Source organism: Ceratotherium simum, chromosome X, assembly GCF_057802395.1.
Source record: "Ceratotherium simum simum isolate JZ-2026a chromosome X, ASM5780239v1, whole genome shotgun sequence".
In the NCBI taxonomy this organism is placed as follows: Eukaryota; Metazoa; Chordata; class Mammalia; order Perissodactyla; family Rhinocerotidae; genus Ceratotherium; species Ceratotherium simum.
In genome coordinates, this window is record NC_141940.1 from 6,393,032 (window position 1) to 6,405,588 (window position 12,557).

At 42.4% G+C, this 12,557-nt stretch overlaps 1 protein-coding gene across 4 annotated transcripts in view; it reads right to left on the reverse strand.

Annotated features, from left to right (window-relative positions):
* Window positions 1-12,557, reverse strand: part of AFF2 (ALF transcription elongation factor 2) — a 470,121-nt gene that overhangs the window by 158,513 nt on the left and 299,051 nt on the right. The gene's annotated exons all lie outside the window — the stretch shown is intronic.

Sequence of the window (12,557 nt, forward strand, 5' to 3'; positions counted from 1 at the left end):
TCTCTCTTATCAGCAGGCACACCTTCTCAGTTCTTTCAAACACTCAGTTTGAAAAGAGGTGCTGTTCAAATCTTGCTTCAGTCTTAGGGTTCATGGCCAACATGCTTGACCCAAAGAGGAAGGATAATTAAACCACATGCTTAACATCCCAGCACCAGAGGGATGACAAAGTTTGTGAAGCAGGAGGGTGCCAGCATGTGTTGCATTCATCAAACATTTTGGTATATAAACATTAAACACAAAAATCAATGTAATGATAGAAATAAAGGAGAGCTTTGGGGAGGGGTGGTGAGGATCAAAGTTTATTAAAGGCCTTTTTAATGAGTCAGTTACATAATACTTTTTCCCAATCTTTATGGGTAACATAGTTAGTCATTCCAAAAGTAGTATTAATAAGAACTTTCAGGTAGCACTAAAACATGGGCTTTTTTTTTCTTCTGTAATTATCCAGTTCAAAAAGAGTCTTTGATGTATGAAGAGCTGTAATGCAAGGAGATACTTCACAGATTCATTCACAGTGGCACTGCTGAAGCAGAATTTGTAAGTATGATTCAGACAAGCGCTGACACAGATTGGATTTTACCTAGCACTATTTAAAAGGAGGCAGTAAGTACATTAAAAATGCGTACAAGATTTAGAAGGGATGCTTAACCTACTTAAGAGATAGACTATTTCCAAGTGTTTTTGAGTTGTGAATTTGTATGCAGTTGATAACGTTCGTGACAAATGCTACTCATATATTCATCAAAACTGGCCCAAAGTAACTCTATGTGACAATAGTTTAAAGCCGAATTCCAATTACGTTGTATTTTTAAAATACTCAATGATTTCTTTTAAATTTTAGATGATTTTTCCTGATTAAGGTGGGTCTTCTCCAAATTGAGTCCCCTCATTTAAAAGATGTAGATCCTAGTTAGCCAGAGTCAACCAAGGGGCAATAAACCCAGGCCTGGGATAGGAGTGCTGTCTCTTTTCAGCAACTAAGGGGTATGTATCCATCAATGAGAGCCTGAGTTATATCCCTTTTCACCACTGGCTTTAGAGGTGTGCCTCTGGGTTTATTAAAAGGTGTTTCAGATGCCTGGATGGATGAACTCACTTCTCAAAGGTGTAGCTTCTTCTCCAGGTCTTCTGTATTTACTCTGCGGCAGAATCTGATTATCTTGAATTACTGTCTGAGTGTACCACCCTGCTGGCCAATCCACACAGAACTGCATACACTTTTGCATTTTCAATTACAACTGATTTTCTGTATTTGAAAATGTGAGATTTCATGAAACAGCAAGCCAGTTCCATGGTACCATGGATGCATGCGATTAAGGTAGGGAGGATGCAGTTGAAAGGAATATAATTTCCTGAAAGGATATCTTCAGCAAGGAACATTGGAGCAAGCTCTTTCACGTCTCAAAATGAGTTAGACCTGTAAAGTGCAGAAAGCGCACAGCAGATTTTCCATTGTTATCGTTTTCATTCACACCTGAAGGATATTAATCTATTTTTATGTTCTTGCTGTTCTCAAGATAAGAACACCCATACACCCTTATCCAACTGTACTAATCCTTTGCCTGTTCATCAGGTAGGAATGAACACCTGCTCCACAGTGTTGCCAAGGCTATCACAACAGGCTGCAGTGCTGAGTACCTGTACTCAACACCATGCAGCACTTCTCCAATAACAACAAAATTATACACACACACACACTCACACACATGAGATTGGTTTGAAACTCCTTCGTCTCTGGGCTCCTTTGATCCTCTCCAAGAGAGAGAAAAAGCAGGGATTCATAGCCCCACTGGGCAGTTGAGGTAATGGAGGTTCTGAGAGGTGGGAACGCTTGCGCACAGCTTCACGTTAGTCATAAGTGAATGCTGGTGACGGGTTCCAAAGCGTACACTCTTTCCACTACACCAGTGTGTCTCCCCTTTGTAAGGTTGACTAACATGGTTGATGGAGAAAGGACTAAGTAAGTAATGATGTTTTATTTTTCAGTATTTGACAAAGAATAGGTTTCACAAGCAATAGGGCATTCTACATAATTTGCAACAATGGTGCAGATGCTTGCATTAATGTGATCTGAAGACTCAATAGTCAAACCCATAAAAATCAGGAAAGACCCATTTTCCACCAAAGATTATTTCCCAACCATGTTATCAATACTATGGCTCATGGCTAAGGACTCTAATGAATCCAAGACAACTTGTGGGTACCCTTGCTTTGCCTGACTTAGAAACAGAAGCTGGGTACCCCACACACTGAGGGACAGAAGATAGTCCGAATTCCAGACTCTGCTAATCTCAAATGCAACCTATACTTGCCTAACACAGAGCTGTGTGATTGGCTGGTATTTCAAGTTACTAGTATGTTGTCCCAAGCCTTGTCTAATTCAACTTTGTAACTCTAGGGCCTAGTACGTAGTAACTGCTTAATATGAGATATTATTAGTCTCTGAAGTTTCTATGTGAGAATTAATACTTAATAATAATAATAATAATACCAAGATTTTCCAAGTGATTCCAGTGTACCAGGCACTTATTTCTCATAGTTGGTCTTTTTGTAACACAAACTAAAGAGGCAGGGATTAGCATCATACTTGTTTGACAGATGAGGAAATGGAGACACAAAGAGGATTGTCCAAGGCCACACAGTTAGCAAATGGCAGAGTCTCTTTGGTGGATTCCCTACATTTTGTTCTAACTTGTATCGGGTAGCCATTATGTACCAGTCACTGGGATCTAGAAATGATAAAACGTCAAATTCCCGCCCGTGAAGAACTCACTGCTTGACATGCTAACCACCTCGAGAGGGGAATGTGCAAAGGTGTCAGGGAGGAATTCTTTGTGCAAGGCATTTGGAAAAGGCTTCCCAGTGGAGGCGAGAGGAGCAGGGTGTGAGCACGTACATGTGCACGTGTCTGTGTATTCCTTTCAGAAGCTAACATTATATCTGGCACATAGTAGATGTTCAAACAATATATGTTTAGGTTAAATAACATGACATAACACAAATATTAAGGTCCTTACTTCAAAGAGTTCAAACTGAAGAGATGATTACAGCAATTTTTCAAATAACCATCTTAATGAATACAAAGGATAATGGTATCTCACACAATTTAATTGCTGTTGTTATTGTTGTTGCTGGAGTCAGAGGGATTCCCAAAAGATCCCTGGACTAAGAGTAAGGAGGCTTAACTCATGTCTGACTTGTGCCAAAAGTTACCTGAGTGACCACCGTCAAGTTGCTTGCCCTCTCTGAGCCTCAGTTTTCCTACCTGCAGCATGTGGGCTTTGACTCAGATGGCCTCTAGGGGTTCTTCCAGCTGCTAGTGTTGTTAACCTCTGCTTCTACCTCTTCTGCCTCCCTCCACAGGCCTGCCACGGGTGAAATGAGCTAATGCGTGGTCAAGGGTTTGAGAAACTGTATAGTGCTGTGCACTTACAAAGCTCGTTGCTACCAGCCCCACAAGCCCACCTACAGCATCGCCAGCGTGAGCCTGCTTAGCCAACAGTCTCCTTAGGCCGTGACTAGGGCTCATGATGAGAGGGGCCAGGCACACCTTTCCCCCTTCCCTCAGCTGAAATGCCAAGAATGTAAAAACTGCAATTTCAGAAGTATTTACAAATTCCTGGGATTAAGAATAATAATAAGTGGGAACAGCTGAGCAGTTGTAAAGTACAAATATGATCAAATAGAAGAAGAAATCCACACAACCAGGTTGGAGTTTATTTTCATGGAAACTTAGACTTAAATGACTCCCAAGTCATAACTGACCTTGGTCTCTGACTTCCTTTGTGGGAGGGGGTTACTTTCTTTCTTTTTTCTTTTTCTTCCAGGAAGTGTACTCACAAATAGTACTGTAATAGCAAAGTAAATATAGACACTGGGCAGTCCTACATGCCACCATGGCCTAAGGATGCGGGAACATCAACAGCCTCCATTCTCCAAAGCTAATTTAAACCTGAAAACACTGAGTCCAGGTGTCCTATTTCTGTGAGTGAGGTCTGTGCATTGCACAGTCAAAGCTACTTCTTTAGCTAAAGGGCCCTCCCTCCTCCATGTTTGGGAGGGGCGTTAATAATTTACCAGGAAACCTCATTTGTTTGAATAAATGATTTAGAACCTTCATATCCATGGGCCCTGACAGTTTTCTGAAGAGCCAGAAATGGGGGTGGGGCGGACTTAGGCATTGGGGCTGCCAGGGAATAAGGGACAAGGGCCCTTGGGGTCCCTGGCATGGGGTTGTCCAGGAATTCGGGTCTCAGGAGAGCAGCAGCCAAATCATCAGGCCTCAATCCACTATCAATTGCTAACTGGCCTGTAGGAAGCTCTGCTCCTCCCTCATAGGAGAGGAAAGCCAGGCAGGGGTATTAGCACATTATCTGCAGCAGCAGGAGGCTGTTAAATAGGCAACAGACAGAAGACAGGAGCCGGAGAGGCCCTGGGATGCACCCTGGAGGGAGTTGAGTGATCAGCTGTGAGAGGACTCACATGCTGACTGTGGTCTGCACAGGCCGCCACTCCCGGTGTAGCAGACCAAAATGCAGCCCCGCTGCTGTGCAGCCCCTGCAGAAATGTGCATCTGCCTGTGTCTCCTGGTAGGCCTTCCTGGAGCAGGCCCTGGGAGGACAAGGGCTGGAGGATGGAGCCCTTGGCCAGGGTCGGGGAACTTGGCTGTTGCATATGAAATTCTCCATGCAAGGAAGTAGGGCTCATGGAAAGAGCTACTGGTCTCGCTCTCTCTCCCCTCTGGGCTCTCCTAAGATAGACATTGTGTTTCCCAGAATGTTTTGTCCTAAAGATGCTCACTGCTCTGTCCAATTAGGGTTCCAGGGCCTTTTTGACCCTGGCCAGACCACAGTCTAGAACACTGATGCCACTTGGGAAATCAGATCCCAGTTGGCAGACTGGAAATTGCCATGGACATAGCACATCTTGGCTTCAGCAAGGCATTCACCAAACCTCACATGTAACTCTTACAACTAAGGATGGAAATGTGCGAGGTGTGTTAGCATGCACTAAGGTGGGTTTACAGTGCAGGTGAATAAGCCTGCACAAATTGCTGAGTAGACAAGCTCAACCTAGAAGGCAGTCTCTAGAGGCATGCCATAGGGCTCTGTCATTCCTTGTTTACCAGTTTTAATAATGATAATAATGTCTTACTTTTTATTGGGCTTTTTGGTTGAAAGAACTGCTTTCAGAAACATTATCCCATTCAGTCAATAACTTAAGAACATTAGAATGTCTGCTTATCAAAATTGCAGGTGATACCTATGAGTAATTAAATTTCAGACAGATCATGAAAACTGGCCCAAAGCCAATAAGGTGAATTTTAACAGGGCTACAGGAAAACTGCAATTATATTCCACAAACCAAGTGTAAAATTGCAGAATGAGAAAGAGCACCTGACATGGCTATAATACATGGGCTAAAGCCCAAGGATTTTAGTTGATCCCCCCAAGTAAATTTGAGGGGGTTTGGCAGCCAAAAGAACCAACACCAATTCAGGTGATATCAAGGTAAGTATGATGCCCAGAATGTGGAAGGCAATAGTTGATTGTGTAACAGTACATTGTATGGGACAGACCACATCTGAAACAGAGTGTGCCATCTTGGATGCCCCATTTCAGCAGGGCCGTTGGAATAGTTCGATTTCTTAAGAGAGACAGCTACTAGAATGGTAAGAGCTTGCAAAGCTCGTCACCTATATAAATTACACAGGCACTTGAAAAGAAGAGGGAAAGTTCAGTCTACAGAAAAGGGAGACTGAGGGAAGGTCTGAGAGGTGCATTCGAATACATGAAGGGCTCTCAGATGGAAGAGATTTGGGACTTGCTTTGTGGACCAAGAGGTTAGGACTAGCCCCAAGGGTGGAAGTTATCAGGGGACCAATTTTAGCTTAAACTAAGAAAGGATTTCCAATTATGTGAGCTTTCCAACCAGGGAGCCTACTGCTTTAGAAGATGAGAGAGGGGGAGTAGTGGACCAACTGTTTGGCCTTACATAATCATATGATCATAGTCTTTATTTCTCTAAAGTCAATGATATTTATGAGAAGATGCAAAACTCATATGTGGAAGATAAACAAACACATAGATAAGGAGAATAGATTAGTGGTTACCAGAGGGGAAGGGGGTTGAGGGGTGGGCGAAAGGGATCAAGGGCACATATATATGGGGACAGATAAAAACTGGACTATTGGTGGTGAACACGATTGCAGTCTATACAGAAACTGATATATAATGATGTACACCTGAAATTACACAATGTTATAAACCAATACCACCTCAATAAAAACAACAACAACAACAACTGAATCTGGACCAGCAGGGCTTTGTTTTTTGTTTTTTGTTTTATTACATGACATATAAACATGGCTGACCAAATTGGCTAAGGAAATTCATCATTCTTTCAGGGATGGTCAGGGGGCCTGCTGTCTCACAGTGAGACAACTAACAGTCCAATTTGTCTGATTGTTTGCTCAGCCCTTGGAAAGTCCAACAACAGTGGAACCATAGACTTTCCCGAGCTTGATCACTAACACTCCTGCCAAACCTCTCTAGTGGTCTCAAAACGCTGTGCCATTCAATTGAATGAAATATTCTTCTGTTTGGAATGCTCTTAAGACAGTCTCCTGAGATTGCATCTTTGATTTCTATGCAAGTGCTGGAAGGGAAGAAGTATAAAATCAACTGTTACATTAAACATAACTCACCAACAATGGGCCAACACAAAGTGCAATCCACCAGAAAAAAAAAAGGCTAATTCTTTTAAAAGTTTCTAACACTAAGTTATGATTTCATTGACATAGTATAAAAAGGCTGGCAATGTTTCTTCAAATAAATAATTAACTGCTTTATTCAAAACTCTTTAGTGCTGGCAGTTGTTTCAGAGAATCTGGAAATTTTCTCCATTGGCCCCAGGATTATACATGCAAAAAGTCCAGCTCACACCAGCTGCCTTCATCCTGGCAGCCCCCAAACCAGGGTACCACTTTAAATGAGCCTAATTCTAATTTACAATTGGGGAGCGTGGTGATCAGTGACCCTGCAGCTTTACCGTGTGCTCATTCAGACAATCAATCAATCCAGCTTCTTGCCATTGCCTGATGCAATCAATTATATTTCATCCACTAAATGTAACAGGGATGTGTATGGCCATGTGCAGGGGCTAGCCATGTAACTTCCTCTGGACAGTTACTCCTCAGGTGCGCTACACTCAGACTCTGCAAAGAAACATCTCCAAAGGCAGCAACAGGGGAACAGACCACCATAGTCACATACTGGGCAGAATTCAACTAGACCCATTGAGTTCTGCACATGTTTTCAGCAGCAGCAACCTGAAGCCTCAGCCCATCTAAGCAATGGGGTCTGACTCTCCAACAGATGATTGCCTTGTAAACTTCAATCCTTATCAGGACATTTGTCTCAATTAGTTGAACCAATCACAAGAGAAGAGTGGCCACCCCTCTAGGAAATGTTGTTAGATTGAAACTGCCTTCTTTGGTAAAGGCAAAATTAGCACAAGTTCAAGGGTAAGAAATATAAGACCCAGCCATTGAGAAATATTTTGCAAAGATCAGGAACAAAAAGGAAATCTAGGTAGAGGGCTTCTGCTCAGTGGTCAAGTTCAGGCATCAGAGGATTCTAAGGTTTCTTGAAGGCCATTTCTTACCTTTCTAACCCATGAACTTGTTTCCTTCGTTCCTAAGCTACTTTTGACATGGTTACTCTTTTCAAAAGTGATTTTTAACTTTGCTGTTGAGTTTCTAGCTCTTCTATTTCAAATTATTTTGCCATCAGCTATATCCAAATGACCATCATTTAAAATACACTGGCTTGAAACAATTCCCCAGGCTTTAATAATATTACAGCCATGTTTTTTCTCAGAGCCACTCTACTGGATGGAATGACACACTATATCCTCATAGCATGAAATATATCTTTATGGTTAACCTCCAATTTGCTCCTTTAGCTCCAGGTCAGCTAAACCAATTTGATAAAACTTACGCACCTTCTCTGGCTTCTCCCCCAGCACATATTTAATGATCTACATTTAATTTCATTCATTCAAAAAACATTTATTGAGTGTCTACTTTCTGCAAGGCATCTAAGAGCCAGGGGGCTTGACTAGGTCCAGGCACAGGGTGCGGCCAGGTTCTAGGGAGCTAAGGTATTCGTAATTGGATGAGTGTAAGATAATGACAATTAGTGGTTATCATTCAAAAGTAGAACTAAAATAAACCTGTCTGAATGGTTGTTATTTTTTTTTTAAAGAGTAACATGCAGTTTGTTACCATGTTTCAGAAATTACCAAAGGGATTCATTGATCTCACATTGCTGGACAGATATGCAGTGCAGATGCAGCAACACAGCAGTCATTTAGAAAGCCAGCTTATGCTATCGGTGAAAGGCACTAGAGAATGACAACTCTGGGCAAAGGGAAGAAGGATACATTTCTCGCGATCCCCAGTCTAAGCCTTTTCAAAGACGACACAAGCATTAGGATTCCATTTCTAAGGGCTGCTGTAGCTTTTCAAACATGATAGCTTTCTTTTAGTTTACACTTATCACACTAAGAAAAATAGTAACAAGGAGTTCATGACAACTGCTTTTAGAAGGAACAAAGGCTCAATTGCTGAGGAAAAAAGAAGTAATACCTATTTTCATGAAAAGAGGCCTCCAGTGAACAAGTTGGCTGCAGCTTTGCTCTCTCATTATTTCAGAGCTCAGTAAAAATAAGGCACTAGGCCACTACTACAGCTGAAATTCCAGCCAATATGATTTGCATGGAATTGTCTTTCTTCTGAAACAGCTATTTCCATCTTAGAATCACAGTGCCAGGGGGATGAAAGAGAACTGGTTTGTTCCATTCACATGAAATTAACTAACAAATCGATCACAAGGTGTCCGTGTTCTAACTACTGAGCACCAGCCCCTCCCCCCAGTAAAAACCAAAATAAACCAACAGAGGCATCAAACTCCACAGTAGCCTGAATTGAACAACAACAAAACCATGACTAAGCCCCAGTGAAATTGATTCAGAAAGCCCCCTCTGAATATTCCAAGCCCCTAACAGGCTGAGTATTCCAGAATGCCTGGACAGTCGCTCCTCTCTCCAGATTAGTTTTTTTCTGCAATTACTTCAAATAATGGGAAGTAAATAGCTTCTTTATTCCATATTAAGAGTGGCAAAGAAGCAGCACAAGTGAGAGCTATATCTTTTTCTAAAAGGATGTCTGACTAATGGAGAAAGGGAACATTCTAAACTCAATATGAACACTCTAGGGGCCAGGCGGTGTAGACGTAAAACCTTGCCCCATCGGCATGCTGTAAAGCTTAAATCCTGAGTTACAATCAGGAAGGCAGGTCCCTCTCTGCCTTGGTGAAAATAGCCACTTGCCAAACAGCGTAAGCTAGAAGTAGCTACTGATATGATACATCCTTGGAAATCATATCATAACAATGGCACATGGAGTCTATTATCAAAGTGTCTTTTATTACGAGTCTGCCATTGACATCTTTGAGGCACCCACACCTGTTCTGTAAAGCGTTTGCTCACCACAGGGAAAGGATGCCCTCACCTGGCCCCCCACCCAAAGCTTCCCTAATAACCCTGTGGGAATCCATTGCCCATGGATGTCTCTAAATCCTACTTAATCCTATATCTGTTTTCAGACTATACCATCTTTTGGGGTAACCAGATCGATACTTTTACTTCCTGCTATAAATTTAGTAAAGCACCAAAAGAAGATTCAAAGAAAACAATGTCAAATCCTTTGCTGGAAAGGTTCCGGTGAGCAAAGGTCACATTGGGCTCGAGGTAAATAAATAGCGCATAGCAGACTCTCCCCCATAAACCTGCCTCTCTCAGGCCTGGCTGCAGACTGTGATGTGTAATCAATTTGTATCTCTTGTCCAAAAGCCAGTTGTCAACCAGCGGTTTTAGACTGGGCTCTAGTCACATCTTTCTTCCCAGCGCAGTAGCACACTGTCCCTTCCTTCCACTGGCTCCTGCTCATCTATTGTCTCCTGCATTTGTTTTGAAAAGGGAGAGAAATGTGCAAAATCATTTAAAAAAAATCCTGGTCATGGATTTGCAAGCTACCCACAGAGACTGTTATACAGCTGACAGAAATCAACGTGGCAGGGTCTCTGGGCTAATTAAATGAATGTGACAATTTGAAAAGCTGCAAAGTGCCTTATGAACCATGGAGTGGTCAAAAATGAAAAAAAAAAAAAAAAAACCCTGCACTGTATTAAAGACATGAAAGGGGCCTACATATTTAATAATTAAGAAAACCATCACAGGGACAATTTAAACGCCTTGGCTAAACGCGATTGGGAGTCTGTGAAGGGATGAAATAAGTAATTCAAAGTCCCACTTTGAAAATAATTTGAATTGCTGAACGACAATCAGAAAAGTCACAATAACATCCAATAGAAGTTTGCACACATTTAGGAGTTAGAATTCACTGAATGTTTCATTTATGTTACTGTATTTCATCCACTCAAGAATCCATGGAAGTCGTTTTTCTTATTCTTATTTCACAGATCAAATACTTGACTCTCAGAGAAGAGCAACCGCCGGCACAAAGTCATGCAGCCAGCATGTGGCAGATCAAGGCCCTCCGTCTAGGTGTCTGGCTTTGCACTCTGGACCTTTGCCACCACCGTGCTCCATAGGATGGGCTCTCTAAAAGGGAACACTGCAGAATGTTCAGCAGGAACCAGGCTTTCTCACCTTTCTATATGCCAATCATATTTTGGTGCTTGAAGGAGCCACTTTATAACTGTTTTGAAACCACTGCCCTTACTCATGCCACTTTCTCAATTCATTGTCATGTGCGTGGGTCACACAACCTGGATGGGGCAAATCAAAGAAAATAAGTCTGCCTATAAGGAGAGGCCTAGATATATTAAATGTGTCTTGTCACCAAAATACAATCCAATGAAGGGCTGTTCACAGGACTTAGACCATTTTAAGGTTAATAATCCAGATCTAGGGTCCCTGTAATAGTAGATCAAAGTGTAGGTGATCAACTTCCCCCTACGAAGTAATGTGTCATCTAAAGTCTCTGGAGCTGTCCAAGTGCTGCTTGTGGCCCTTCCTTTAACGATGCACCTTAGGTGACTCTCTCAAGAGATGGAAAGCCTGGGGCCAGCCCAGTGGCGCAAGCAGTTAAGTGCATGCGCTCTGCTGCAGTGGCCTGGGGTTTGCTGGTTCAGATCCCGGGCGCGCACCAACACACTGCTTGGCAGGCCATGCTGTGGCGGCGTCCCATATAAAGTGGAGGAAGATGGACACGGATGTCAGCCCAGGGCCAGTCTTCCTCAGCACAAAGAGGAGGATTGGCAGATGTTAGCACAGAGCTGATCTTCCTCACAAAAAAAAAAAAGAGAGATGGGAAACCTGAAGAGGGTAGAAAAGGGAGAGTGAAAGAGAGGGAGAGGAGGGAGGAGTGACTATGATCAGGTTCTGGGTTTTTACAGTACCATTTTTGTGGAAAGGGCCCTTCCAGGGTCTCATGCACACTTTCCTTCCCACAGCCGGGGGTTGAAGGCATTATCACACCTCTTGAACACAGGAAAATGAACTTGCCTGGGGCCTAGGTTGGGAGTGGGGACTTACTTCCCTGTAATGCCCACCAAGCCAAGGGTATATGCCTTAAATTCCTATCCTCTTCTCTTCTGTGGGAACATTCATTTTATCTCTTTCTACCTACTTAGCCTGATTTTTGGTTCTTTTTTTATACCATAAGGGCACTGCTCAGAACTAGAGTAGCATTTGACTGATATATTCTACATAAGCCTCAGGATGGAAATAAATTATTCAGAGATACTCTAAACACGGTCAAGGGTACATAGTTGAAAAGCTAAAACTAGATTTCGTTTTATTTAATGATAAGACTCAGAACAAAGACCTAGAGCAGATCTTAAGAGATAATCTACAGGCAGTTCTGTTCACTAGACCTTTCTGCAATGATGCAAATATCGTATTTTGTACTGTCCAATGATAGCCATTGGCCACATGTGGCTACTGAGCACTTGAAATGTGCCTAACGGACTGAAGAACTGAACTTTTATTAAAATTTAATTAATGTAAATTTAAATAACTAGCCATATGTGGCTATTGTTACTATATTGGACAGCACAAAATAGTCAACACTTCAATTTTACAGATGGAAAATCTGAAGCACGTAATGGCTAAGAGACTAGCCAAGGGTCACAAAATAAGGTAGTGGAAGGGTCAGGACTAGCTGTGAGGGCTCTTGATGCCCAGTCCAGTGTCCTTGCCACATTGCTTTCCTCTTAATCCCAGTTCTTCCAAAGGCTGGTGCTATATGGTCTTTACTCTGTAACACAGACCAGGCTCTGACAACATCAGGGTGGAGCCTCCAGATCAGAGCACCACTCAGTTTTATATCAAAAGTACTGGGTGTAATAGGCTGTGCTGGGGGATCCTGGGTTAAAAAGCAGGAAAGAAGCTGCAGAGTTTTAGGGTGGACAAGCTCCTTGGGTCTCCTCCATTCCCTACAGATACTGAGAAGTTGGAAAGGAACT